Below are 14,507 nucleotides of genomic sequence, written 5' to 3' on the forward strand. Positions count from 1 at the left end.
AGGATTCTGAACCACCAAGGAATTGCAGCCTCTGTATCTGTCTCTCCCTCTCTGCCTTGGGCTCAGGTAAGGGCTATTACTTCATACTGACATGTCTTTACATCCAGACATACCTTTACGTTGCCTTGGAATTCATCATAAATCAATGTGACACAGCTAGAGCAGATATCAATTTGGATGGTTCTTAGCTTGCTCATTATCTTGACCATTTAGTCTCTCTGGGATTGAGAGGAGGCAGTGGGGGAGTGGAGCGCCCTCATACATTTCAGTAACACTTTATTTGAAGGTTACCTACATAAGGAGTGTATAACAAATTCACAATGATATGCTAATGTACTGCTTGTGAATGATTTAGCCACCCTAGTCATAGACTGTTCTCTCTGCTACCGGGACAGCAAGCAGTACCAGAGCATCAAGTCTAGGTTCAAAGAGGCTTCTAAACAGCTTCTACCCGAAAGCCATAACACTCCTGAACACCTAATCAAATGGATACTCAGACTATTTGCACCCCCACCCCCCACCCCTTCTACGCTGCTGCTACTCTCTGTTATCATTTATGCATAGTCACTTTAATAACTCTACCTACATGTATAACTCTGTACCGGTACCCCTCCTGTGTATAGTCTCGCTATTGTTATTTTGCTGCTGCTCTTTAATTATTAGCTTTTTTTTTAAATTATCTGTATTTTTTTTTAAACTGCATTGTTGGTTAAGGGCTCGTAAGTAATCATTTCACTGTAAGGTCTACACCTGTTGTATTCGGCGCGTGTGACTAATACAATTTGATTTGATTTGATTTGATTCGTGTATGGGTTATGGATGTTATATGCGTCATATATAGTTGTTATGTGCTGTAGGTACCCTGATGCAGGTGCCTTTCAAATAAAGCATTACTCACATTTCTAAAGCCACTGACAGGGCTCTGGCAGGCAGTTGGACATCACCATAGGATAGGCATGACATGAGGTTCAATTTCATGAGTGGTAAAGGGTCTGCGACTCCCCACCTGTCCTGAAGTACGTAACTGACAGTCCTGTTTAGCGCCCAAAGCAGACAGTGTACTTGGCCGCTATCCCAGTTTAGACTCAGTATGAGGTTTATTTCCTTTTCTACTGGTCACACGAGACCATGACATGTGGACTCCTTGTATCTATAGAAGGGAGTATGGATGAGTGCAATGTTGTGTGGATCAAGCCCTCATTAAATACAATTTAGTTATATACAGTACCAGTCGAAAGTTTGGACACAACTACTTATTCAAGGGTTTTTCTTTATTTTCACTATTTTCTACGTTGTAGAATAATAGTGAAGACATCAAAACGATGAGATAACACATATGGAATCATCTAGTAACTAAAAAAGTGTTAAATAAATCTAAATATATTTTATACTTTAGATTCTTCAAAGTAGCCACCCTTTGCCTTGATGACAGTTTTGCACAATCTTGGCATTCTCTCAACCAGCTTCAAGAGGTAGTCACCTGGAATGCATTTCCAACCGTCTTGAAGGAGTTCCCACATATGCTGAGCACTTGTTGGCTGTTTTTCCTTCACTCTACGGTCCAACTTATCCCAAACCATCTCAATTGGGTTGAGGTCAGGTGATTGTGTAGGCCACGTCATCTGATGCTATCCTTCTTGATCAAATAGCCCTTACACAGCCTGGAGGTCATTGTCCTGTTGAAAAACAAAGGATAGTCCCACTAAGCGCAAACCAGGTGGGATGGCGTATCGCTGCAGAATGCTGTGGTAGCCATGCTGGTTAAGTGTGCCTTGAATTCTAAATAAATCACAGACAGTGTCACCAGCAAAGCACCCCCACACCATCACACATCCTCCTCCATGCTTCACGGTGGGAACCACACATGCGGAGATCATCCGTTCACCTACTCTGCGTCTCACTAAGACACGGCGGTTGGAATAAAAAATCTCAAATTTGGACTCATCAGACCAAAGGACCGATTTCCACCGGTCTAATGCCTATTGCTCATGTTTCTTGGCCCAAGCAAGTCTCTTCTTCTTATTGGTGTCCTTTAGTAGTAGTTTCTTTGCAGCAATTCAACCATAAAGGCCTGATTCACACAGTCTCCTCTGAACAGTTGATGTTGAAATGTGTGTGTTCCTTGAAGTCTGTGAAGCATTTATTTGGGCTGCAATTTCTGAGGCTGGTAACTCTAATGAACTTATCCTCTGGAGCAGAGGTAACTCTGGGTCTTTCTTTTCCTGTGGCGGTTCTCATTAGAGCCAGTTTCATCATAGCACTTGATGGTTTTTGCGACTGCACTTGAAGAAACTTTAAAAGTTCTTGACATTGTCCAGACTGACTGACCTTCATGTGTTAAAGTAATGGACTGACGTTTCTCTTTCCTTATTTGAGCTGTTCTTGCATTAAAATGGACTTGGTCTTTTACCAAATAGGGTTATCTTCTGTATACCACCCCTACCTTGTCACAACACAACTGATTGTCTCAAACGCATTAAGAAGGAAAGAAATTCCACAAATGAACTTTTAAGGCACACCTGTTCATTGAAATGCATTTCAGGTGACAACCTCGTGAGGTTGGTTCAGAGAATGCCAAGAGCGTGCAAAGCTGTCATCAAGGCAAAGGGTGACAACTTTGATGAATCTCAAATATGAAACATATTTTGATTTGTTTAACACTATTTTGGTTACTACATGATTCCATGTGTCATTTCATAGTTTTGATGTCTTCACTATTATTCTTGTAATGAGTGTGCTGAGAGTCGGAAAGCAAGTACAGGAAGTGAGTGTTTTAATAAATAAACAAAACAATTAACACGAAACACAAACAACGCACCGACATGAAAACAGACTCAATAACACTTGAGGAAAGAACCAAGGGGAGTGACATATCTAGGGAAGATAATCAAGGAGATGATGGAGTCCAGGTGAGTGTCAGGTGGTGACAGGTGTGCGGGATAATCAGCAGCCTGATGACCTAGAGGCCTGAATGGGAGTATACGTGACAATTCTGCAATGTATAAAATTGTAAAAATAAATAAAAAGAGTAAGTGTGCCCAAAATGTTGACTGGTAGTGTTCTTCTAAGAGCAGCTAAGTAATTGATCAGACTGACAATGTCCTCTGAGCAAGTGAACAAGCCAGAGCAAATACTTCCTATGTCGAGAGGAAGATTGAGTGCTGTGATAGTGGGAGGTGATGATGGTAGCTTAGACTATAATAGCTTGTTATTCCATGTGTTTGAATCTGGTATGGGTTACTCTCAGGGATGGAATTTAAGGGTTTTAGGCACTGGCCAGCCGGGCTAGTAGACCAACATTTGTGACACGAGATATTTGAAAAGACAAAATCTCACTAGCCGGCAGCCTAGTTTGGCACATTTTCTACTAGCCACGTCTGAAAAGTACATCCCTGATTACTCTTAGAGCCATATTACGTACTCAAGTGAAGGTGTATTTTGTATTTTAGGGTTCTAATAAAACAAAATGTCAGACACAGAAGAAGTGGAGGAAGTGCAGTGAGTATCATATGTTTTTTTTTTTATTATTTAAAAAAAATGATCTTCTGCTATATCAAACTAATGAAATGTTTATTTTGTTTTCATGCCAATACTTTTCTGAAGGGAGGAAGAAGGTAAGATTTATTTTGGCTTTGTCTGAAAGTCTGTCGATAAATTTAGGTTTTCCTAAAATTATTGTAATGAATTAGACTAGTACAAAAATGTTTTTTTTTTTAAGACTGACTGCTGGTGTATACACTGAGTGTTCAAAACATTAAGGACACATGCTTTTTCCATTACATAGCTTTCACCTGGTCAGTCTATGATCTCTTATTGATGTCACTTATTAAATCCACTTCAATCAGTGTAAAGGAAGGGGAGGAGACAAGTTAAATAAGTATTTTTAAGGCTTAAGACAACTGAGACATGGATTGTGTACTGTATGTGTGCCATTCAGATGGTGAATGGGCAAGAGAAAAGATTGAAGTGCCTTTGAACAGGGTATGGTAGTAGGTGCCAGGCGCACCGGATTTGTGTCAAGAACTGCAACACAGCTGGGTTTTTCACACTCAATAGGTTCCCTTGTGTCAAGCATGGTCTACCACCCTAAGGACATCCAGCCAACTTGACACAACTGTGGGAAGTATTGCCGTCAACACGGTCCAGCATGCCTGTGGAACGCTTTCGACACCTTGTACAGTCCATCATGCCCCCAACGAATTGAGACTGTTCCGAGGGCACTCAGGGTATGTTGCCCTTATCATGACTTAAATTGCATTGCATTGGGTCATTCCACATACTGTTTAATTTTCCGGGGGAAAATGCACCGACGCTGCCCAAATGCTCTTTCTAAACGTTAATACACCTCGCTTGCAATACGGTTTCGGAAATATTTGGAACTTAACCTTCATATATATTTTAATAAAATACAAAATATACACTTACTGTACGCATTTTAGCGAAGTTGCACCTGGGTGTGTTTTGAGTAACACCTGCTTCAGGGCAGAAATGTGGAATAGAATGGTCCAATGGAAATGCAAGCGCAAGGTGAGAGGACATGTTGTAGCCTGCTTCGGCTGGATGGTGTGAGAAAACACAGCCATGTGCAACTTTGCAAAACTGAGTACAGGAAGTGTATTTTAGTATTTGAAAGATTATTTCTTGCGGATATGAACGTTACAAAGGTTTGCATAACTGTATAGCAAGCAAGCATTATTAACATTTCTAAACGTTAGAACAGCGGGTCGTGGATTGTAGTTCACATGTAGCCAGCTGTGCTTCATACCTTCAGTTGATAACCCTAGGGCTGGGTAGGCTCCCCTTGGCTTCTTGAGAGCTAGTGTATATGCAAATGCGACTCTATATAATGGATATTTTATTACTTAATTATACTTTTATGACCCCATGCAGTAAAACTAAAGGACTTTTCTATCCCAGTTAACATTGTCACGTCCTGACCAGTATAGGGGTTATTTGTATTTGTAGGTTGGTCAGGACGTGGCAGAGGGTATTTGTTTTATGTGGTTCGGGGGTTATGAGTATTGTAGAGGGGTGTTTTATTTATGTATTACGAGGTTTTGGTGTATGTTCTGGGTTTTGTATTCTAGGTTTTCTAGTTTGTTTATTTCTGTGGTCTGTGTGGCTCCCGATCAGGAACAGCTGTAAGTCGTTGTTCCTGATTGGGAGTCATATATTTGTTGCGTGTTTTCACCTGGGGATTTGTGGGTAGTTGATTTTGCACTGTTTGTTATTATAGCCTGTAAAATGGTTCCTGTCGTTTCTTTGTTTATTGTTTTGCCGTGTTCACATTTTAATAAATAATAATAATAATAATGATGAGCACGCAACCCGCTGCGCCTTGGCCCTCTCTACATAACGACATCTGTGACAAACATACAAAATGTTCTAAGCATTATTATAATTTTTTATGATATCATCAAGCTAAGAGTCACTGAGAGTCAAGCTAAGAGAGTCCAGATGGATCTAAGCCTAAACCAAAGTAAGTTTTTAATTTACCACAAAATCATGAGATTCGATTTGACATATTATGACTTACTTGATTAAAGTCTTAAGACCTTGGCTCCTATAAGGAGCATAGGTTGTTGAAGGTCCTCCATCTCACTCTGTTCAGGGCAAGTTTTTCCAGGTCACACCAGTTGAGGTCATGCTTCGTCATTTCTTCCCGAACATCTGTTTCTTGGTTGCCCACTCTTTTCCCCTGACAGATGACAAATTATATGTGATTAAGGATCACATTTGAAGTTTACTGAAATGTGCATATTGAGATTATATTCCATATATTTTTCATTTCTATAGGTTCATGCAAAACCTCTCTGCACCAAAGATGGCTGATGGTGACAACGTGGATTTTGATGTGAGTTGAACCATCCAACACACACACACAGACACACACCATGGTAAGAAAACTCACAGTTTTGTGACAGATTTGCTCTTGCCTCCAGCTGTCATCTCTCATATATAGCAAGAGGTACCGAAAGTCAATAAAAATACTTTATTGTTTTTGGCTTCTGTCTATCTAGTGATATGGTGTAATATATCATGTCTTACCAAAGCAATTCTTATTACGAAATCTGGTTCTTCTTTCTGGTGGTCAGGACATCCACAGGAAGCGTCAGGAGACCTGTCTGAGCTCCAGTCTCTGAGTCTCACTTCATCCCGGAGGAAGAAGGAGTAAGAGGAGCTCATCTCCCTCGTAAACAGGATTGTGAGTCGGCTGTTTTCGCACGTGACTGTGCTTTCCATAGAAATATAATTAAATAATAATATTTATATTTCTACAGTGTTAAAAAAAACATTACAACTAACAAGCAAACACCTAACTACTGTGTGTGTTTGTGTACATAGGTGTAGGAGAAACGCTTTGCGGAGAGGGCAGAGCAGCGGCGGGTTCGTGCGGAGAGGGAGAAGGAATGGCAGCTCAGGGTTGCTGTAAGTTCCTTCTCTCTTCTATCAAACATTTTAGGGGGTCAAACATATTGTGGATGTAGTTTCTTTGAAAGATCTCTTGATTGGTCTTTATTCCCTAGTGCTCTGCAGGAGGAGAAAGAGAGGAAGGAGGCAGAGCAATGTAGGAAGAACGATGATGATGCTAAAAAAAAGGCTCTCACTAACATGACCCACCAGTATGGAGGCATTCAGCAGAAGTCAGTCAGTTTGATATTGTACAAAAACTTCTAAAATATACTGTGTATCCTTTACTATAAATATATGGATAATAGTTTAACAGAGGCCTCCCAAGTAATGTGGGGCAATTAAGAATTGCCTCCCCAAAAAATTCTCAAAATGTTCTTAATTTCTTTGAGAGTAATCGTATTTCTGATCTTTCAATGCCCAGAATGAAAACCGTAAAGGAGCCAAAAATCAGAGGGAGAAGATTCTTGCTGACCGCAGGAAATCTCTCAGCATCGACAATCTGAATGAGGACACACTCAAGTATGATGCCGTTTGTTTTTTCGATAGATGACTGAACATGACTATCTGAATGGTTCGAGTGATATAGATTCTTCAATGAGACAACAACAGTTCTTTAGAGCAAGACAGCAAGTGTTCTGATTGGCCTTCTCCCTGCAGGGCAACAGCCAATGAGATGTGACAGTGGATGATGGAGCTGGAGGCTGAGAAGTTTGACCTCAGTGAGAAACTCAAGTACGATGTAAGTCACCTTTACCTAGCACACACACAATATTCACAAAAATGTTCTCATAACAAAAAACTGTCCAGTCATGCTGATGATTATACAATGTTTGTATAAAACATTCACCTAATGTTACAAGAATGTTCCCAGACCACATTTGGTCTGTTCTGTCAAGAAATGTGTTAGGAACTTTTAAAGAACATAACACATTTGTTCTGGGAACAGTCTGGTGGGAACATTGTTGGGAAAAGATATGTTCCCAAAACACAAACACTGTCTGGTTGTACGGATGATTATACAATGTTTCTTTTAGGGTGCAAAAAACATTAACCTGATGTTACAGGAACGTTCCCAGAAAACATTTTTTTTTGTTCTTTAAAAGTTTCTAACACGTCTTTAGGTTGTGGTAACATTGTGGGGATATGACAAGAGGTAGCTTCCCAAAACTCTCCAGTAGTGCTGACATTCAGATCATGTTTGTATTCGGCTGAATAAAGCATTTGTTTGATGTTGCAAGAACATTGAGTTCTTTAAAGGTTCCCATTCAATTAAGTTGTGGGATACATCACACAACAGATGCTCATTTATTTATTTAACGAGGTAAGTCAGTTAAGAACAAATTCTTATTTTCAATGACAGCCTAGTAACAGTGGGTTAACTGCCTTGTTGAGGGGCAGAACAACAGATTTTTACCTTGTCAGTTCAGGGATTTGATCTTACAACCTTTACGGTTACTAGTCCAACGCTCTAACCACTAAGCTACCTGGGGCCCCAGTTGTGTTGACATTCAGACAATGTTGAAGTTAGATTACACAGGACATTCCCTTAATGTGCAAGAATATTGTAGTGATATTCACAAAAGTTGCACAGAACATTCCTACATTGCACAATATTCCACAATTTCCAAATAAGTATTTTTATCATCATATTGGTTTTATATAGGTTTAACAAAATATTCCAATGATGTTCACGCAATATACATTTGACCTTGTCTTGGAGGTCCTCACAACATTTCAAGAACATTTAGAAAAATTGTATATTTAAGTTTAACCTAATTACATTTACATTTAAGTCATTTAGCAGACGCTCTTATCCAGAGCGACTTACAAAATGGTGCATTCACCTTATGATATCCAGTGGAACAACCACTTTACAATAATGCATCTAAATCTTTTAAGGGGGGGGGGGGGGGTTAGAAGGATTACTTTATCCTATCCTAGGTATTCCTTAAAGAGGTGGGGTTTCAGGTGTCTCCGGAAGGTGGTGATTGACTCCGCTGTCCTGGCGTCGTGAGGGAGCTTGTTCCACCTTTGGGGTGCCAGAGCAGCGAACAGTTTTGACTGGGCTGAGCGGGAACTGTGCTTCCTCAGAGGTAGGGGGGCCAGCAGGCCAGAGGTGGATGAACGCAGTGCCCTTGTTTGGGTGTAGGGCCTGATCAGAGCCTGAAGGTATGGAGGTGCCGTTCCCTTCACAGCTCCGTAGGCAATCACCATGGTCTTGTAGCGGATGCGAGCTTCAACTGGAAGCCAGTGGAGAGAGCGGAGGAGCGGGGTGACGTGAGAGAACTTGGGAAGGTTGAACACCAGACGGGCTGCGGCGTTCTGGATGAGTTGTAGGGGTTTAATGGCACAGGCAGGGAGCCCAGCCAACAGCGAGTTGCAGTAATCCAGACGGGAGATGACAAGTGCCTGGATTAGGACCTGCGCCGCTTCCTGTGTGAGGCAGGGTCGTACTCTGCGAATGTTGTAGAGCATGAACCTACAGGATCGGGTCACCGCCTTGATGTTAGTGGAGAACGACAGGGTGTTGTCCAGGATCACGCCAAGGTTCTTAGCACTCTGGGAGGAGGACACAAGGGAGTTGTCAACCGTGATGGCGAGATCATGGAACGGGCAGTCCTTCCCCGGGAGGAAGAGCAGCTCCGTCTTGCCGAGGTTCAGCTTGAGCTGGTGATCCGTCATCCACACTGATGTGTCTGACAGACATGCAGAGATGCGATTCGCCGCCTGGTTATCAGAAGGGGGAAAGGAGAAGATTAATTGTGTGTCGTCTGCATAGCAATGATAGGAGAGACCATGTGAGGATATGACAGAGCCAAGTGACTTGGTGTATAGCGAGAATAGGAGAGGGCCTAGAACAGAGCCCTGGGGGACACCAGTGGTGAGAGTGCATGGTGCGGAGACAGATTCTCGCCACGCCACCTGGTAGGAGCGACCTGTCAGGTAGGACGCAATCCAAGCGTGGGCCGCGCCGGAGATGCCCAACTCGGAGAGGGTGGAGAGGAGGATCTGATGGTTCACAGTATCAAAGGCAGCAGATAGGTCTAGAAGGATGAGAGCAGAGGAGAGAGAGTTAGCTTTAGCAGTGCGGAGAGCCTCCGTGACACAGAGAAGAGCAGTCTCAGTTGAATGCCCAGTCTTGAAACCTGACTGATTAGGATCAAGAAGGTCATTCTGAGAGAGATAGCAGGAGAGCTGGCCAAGGACGGCACGTTCAAGAGTTTTGGAGAGAAAAGAAAGAAGGGATACTGGTCTGTAGTTGTTGACATCGGAGGGATCGAGTGTAGGTTTTTTCAGAAGGGGTGCAACTCTCGCTCTCTTGAAGACGGAAGGGACGTAGCCAGCGGTCAAGGATGAGTTGATGAGCGAGGTGAGGAAGGGGAGAAGGTCTCCGGAAATGGTCTGGAGAAGAGAGGAGGGGATAGGGTCAAGTGGGCAGGTTGTTGGGCGGCCGGCCGCCACAAGACGCGAGATTTCATCTGGAGAGAGAGGGGAGAAAGAGGTCAAAGCACAGGGTAGGGCAGTGTGAGCAGGACCAGCGGTGTCGTTTGACTTAGCAAACGAGGATCGGATATCGTCAACCTTCTTTTCAAAATGGTTGACGAAGTCAACCGCAGAGAGGGAGGGGGGGGGGGGGGAGGGGGAGGAGGATTCAGGAGGGAGGAGAAGATAGCAAAGAGCTTCCTAGGGTGAGAGGCAGATGCTTGGAATTTAGAGTGGTAGAAAGTGGCTTTAGCAGCAGAGACAGAAGAGGAGAATGTAGAGAGGAGTGAGTGAAAGGATGCCAGGTCCGCAGGGAGGCGAGTTTTCCTCCATTTCCGCTCGGCTGCCCGGAGCCTTGTTCTGTGAGCTCGTAGTGAGTCGTCGAGCCACGGAGCAGGAGGGGAGGACCGAGCCGGCCTGGAGGATAGGGGACAGAGAAAATCAAAGGATGCAGAAAGGGAGGAGAGGAGGGTTGAGGAGGCAGAATCAGGAGATAGGTTGGAGAAGGTTTGAGCAGAGGGAAGAGATGATAGGATGGAAGAGGAGAGAGTAGCGGGAGAGAGAGAGCGAAGGTTGGGACGGCGCAATACCATCCGAGTAGGGGCAGAGTGAGAAGTGTTGGATGAGAGCAAGAGGGAAAAGGATACAAGGTAGTGGTCGGAGATTTGGAGGGGAGTTGCAATGAGATTAGTGGAAGAACAGCATCTAGTAAAGATGAGGTCAAGCGTATTGCCTGCCTTGTGAGTAGGGGGGGAAGGTGAGAGGGTGAGGTCAAAAGAGGAGAGGAGTGGAAAGAAGGAGGCAGAGAGGAATGAGTCAAAGGTAGACGTGGGGAGGTTAAAGTCACCCAGAACTGTGAGAGGTGAGCCATCCTCAGGAAAGGAACTTATCAAGGCGTCAAGCTCATTGATGAACTCTCCAAGGGAACCTGGAGGGCGATAAATGATAAGGATGTTAAGCTTGAAAGGGCTGGTAACTGTGACAGCATGGAATTCAAATGAGGAGATAGACAGATGGGTCAGGGGAGAAAGAGAGAATGTCCACTTGGGAGAGATGAGGATTCCAGTGCCACCACCCCGCTGGCTCGATGCTCTAGGGGTATGCGAGAACACGTGGGCAGACGAAGAGAGAGCAGTAGGAGTAGCAGTGTTATCTGTGGTAATCCATGTTTCCGTCAGCGCCAGGAAGTCTAGGGACTGGAGGGTAGCATAGGCTGAGATGAACTCAGCCTTGTTGGCTGCAGACCGGCAGTTCCAGAGGCTGCCGGAGACCTGGAACTCCACGTGGGTCGTGCGCGCTGGGACCACCAGGTTAGAGTGGCAGCGGCCACGCGGTGTGAAGCGTTTGTATGGCCTGTGCAGAGAGGAGAGAACAGGGATAGACAGACACATAGTTGACAAGCTACAGAAGTGTTGTTTCTTGTATTATTGTCTCCTGTGTCTTTAGAGAACTGTTTCACTTTGATATCCTTTTTCTTCTGTCCTGATTTTCTCTTTCTTTTCTTCTGTTAACTAGATATTCTTTGTTGTTCTTCGTTAGCTAGCTAGCTTCTTCCAAAAGAGTCCCTAGCAACTAATATTACAACAACATGCAAATGTGTAGTTCCTTACAGCATAAGAAAACAAACGTAAGATTTTTTTGTTACACTTTATATGTTGACAATCTGCACATAGAGGGTTTAAAACTGCAATGTTTGGTTCCCAAGCCAAGACTTTTAACCTCAGCGCCACCGGGAAAGGTCTATTACAGCTTATTGTTTCAGTAGCTAGCCGTGGCAGTATTTTTGCTTTCTTAGACATAACTAACCTATGGATATACTGGGAACTGGGTTTTCACCATCACTTCGCCCCTCTTTATATGGTGCATACTTCTGGGTCGATATTTACAAGGTATCCAAGACTATGAGTGCTGATCCAGGATTACTTTTGATTTTCAGATCATGAAAAATAAGACGGGGGGCACCAGACCAAGCATCTCTAAGTAGAAATTTGGACTGTCAATTTTTACACAATGTGAGAGGTCCCAGGCAGTGGGTACATCAGAGGTGACCTACAGTACTACTGAACAGGTGAACAACAGGTGAATTCTTCTATAGTATCACCAGGTTCCTGGGTTCTTCTCCATCTCTCCGATGGACTCCACTTGTACAGGTTTCCTTTACAGTAACTAAAAGTTGTTTTAAATGCTTATAGCCAGACTTACAGTATGTGTGTCCTTACAGATTAACCAGCTTCTCACTCGGGTCCAGGATCACCAAAGGTAAGTAACACTGAGGTTCGGGATTTTGGACTTTGAGAGACATAATAATTCATGTTTATTAGGGTACAAAACGGAAAACAAGCAGGAAACAGGAGACAAACATTTCTTATTTCAGAACAGTTTCTTCAACTTCGTGCCCAATGAACAAGACCTATAATTGTGGTTTTCATCTTAATAAGGCAGTCACTGGTTCCTATTCCATTAACAACTATTTTTCTCATCATTCCTTCCAAACCCTCAACCAGGGATGGTCATGGTCATAATCAGTCCTTTAACAGTGGAACAATCATTTATTTGAACAGGTCTTTCATTATCCATTGATACCCAATTATACAATAATGCAGAAAACCTGCCTGAAACAGCACTGAAAATAATGACATTTTTAGAGGAACAGAATCAGAACTATGAACGAAAGTAATTTATCCTGTTCCGGAACAGAACCGTTATTTTAAAAGCATTACAAAAAGGTAAGACGTGTTTTTATTTTAATTCTGGTGCTGCTCTCCACACGCAAGCTTGTTAGCTAGCTAACATTTGCTCTGGTCCAATGTTAAGCCAACTCTTGGAAGCCGCTACTCCATAGGTATAATTCTGCGGGCTTAATTCAGATAACGCATTTCATAGCAAGATGCCCAGTGCTTCAAGCCAAGCCTCCTCCTCCATCTCTCCCCACCCACAAAATTTCAGTTGCATCTCCCGCCCTACACTTCTCTGTCCGAAGCATGTAGCTAAACAACTATAGCTTCCCAACCCCTGATAATTTCACCATTCATATCCATTGTTTACACAGCATCTGTGTCCAGATCTGTGTATCTGCACTGTATGTAGCATCTATGCACTAGCTCCGATTCATTTTAAAAGGAGAAAACCTGACATGGTGTGGTCTGAAATTGCAGAATGAAACCATTCCCCATTATTACAACAACAAAAACAAGCCTAAAAACCCTATATTACACCGGATTGATTGCACTGAACTTGACATCTGACTGAAACCATTCAACTCATTCACACTTGAGTTGTAAGTGGACCACATCTGCAGTCCCAAAGTGTGCACTCAAACACTCCACCTCACAGAGTCAAAAGGAATGGACTGGCCATGATTGCACCAATCCAATGATTTTACATGAGGGAGGGAGAGTGAACAAATGTACACTTGAGTGAAGAGTAGATAATTAGAATGAACAAAACCGCTGTAATTGAAAGACATCCACTGGCAACACAGGGCTGGCTTACTACCTGGCGAGCATGGCAGGTTTGAGATAAAGCTTAACTCTTTCCTGCCCCTTTCAGCATCAAAGGTCGCGGCAAGAAGATGGGCCGGGTGAGGTAAAGGAGCAATCGCTACAGTCGGGCGAACGACCACGACGCCAGGGATCGGCCCATGATGTGTGTTCATCTGTGTATCAACGTGTCAATAAATGAGTCCAACACTGGCACCCCTTTTTGAACATACTGTATAAAGCAGTCACTGCAATTTAAGTGGTCACACAATTTAGCTCTGTTCTGACATTTAGTTTTAAAGACATGCTCCTGTTCTTTGAAAGTATTTTTTTAAACCTCCAGCATTGGGCTGGATGTGTCAATGTGCAGTTCATACATGCATAATATATGAGCAGAATTACTGTCTTACCTTAATTAGCCACGAAATCCCTGGCACAGCTTTTCTTAACGCTGTGCCACGCCATTTCCCCCCCACGTGGGCCGAACCTATAGCAATTCAAGTTCTAACCAATGAGCTTCAGCTCCTCACATGAATGACAGCTAGCAATAGGCCAGCCTAGTGTTATCTAATGAGGTTGCAGGTTGGGCCCAACAGCTCAGTGGACACGAGCGAGAGCGAACTGATATGGTGACGTATGAAATATATTGCTAATGTGTTATTGTTAATGGGACAATTGATTGCGACAACAAACTAGTAGTAATTTAAGGGATACACTTTTTAATTTTTTATAAACTTGTGTTAAAGGATTTTTAAGCCTTGAGACAGATTGTGTTTCATTCAGAGGGTGAATGGGCAAGACAAAATATTTAAGTGCCTTTGAACCGAGTATGGTAGGTGCCAGGCGTACACCGGTTTGAGTGTTAAGAACTGCAACGTTGCTGGGTTTTTCGCGCTTAAGTTTCCCCGTGTGTATCAGCCATGGTCCACCACCCTAAGGACATCCAGCCAACTGTGGGAAGCGTTGGAGTCAACATGGGCCGGCATACCTGTGGAAGGAACGCTTTCGACACCTTGTAGAGTCCATGCCCTGACAAATTGAGGCTGTTCTGAGGGCAAGAGGGGAGTAACTCCATATTAGGACGGTGTCCCTGTTTTGTGCACTCAGTGCATATTGACATTGTGGGTGTTT

At 43.3% G+C, this 14,507-nt stretch overlaps 1 long non-coding RNA gene across 2 annotated transcripts; it reads left to right on the plus strand.

Annotated features, from left to right (window-relative positions):
- The first annotated feature begins 8 nt into the window (after positions 1–8).
- Positions 9–13,592, plus strand: LOC106573079 (uncharacterized). Of its 2 annotated transcripts, none has more exons than XR_001321259.3 (10): positions 9–66; positions 5,797–5,854; positions 6,096–6,205; positions 6,346–6,429; positions 6,528–6,644; positions 6,836–6,933; positions 7,072–7,153; positions 11,834–11,976; positions 12,119–12,156; positions 13,447–13,592. It is a non-coding gene; the product is annotated as an uncharacterized LOC106573079 (long non-coding RNA). The 2 variants fall into 2 exon arrangements; XR_001321260.3 differs by having other exon boundaries at positions 11,834–11,965.
- Positions 13,593–14,507: the final 915 nt, after the last annotated feature.

The sequence above is a fragment of the Salmo salar genome, chromosome 16 (genome assembly GCF_965601325.2).
Source record: "Salmo salar chromosome 16, fSalSal1, whole genome shotgun sequence".
Taxonomy (NCBI): Eukaryota; Metazoa; Chordata; class Actinopteri; order Salmoniformes; family Salmonidae; genus Salmo; species Salmo salar.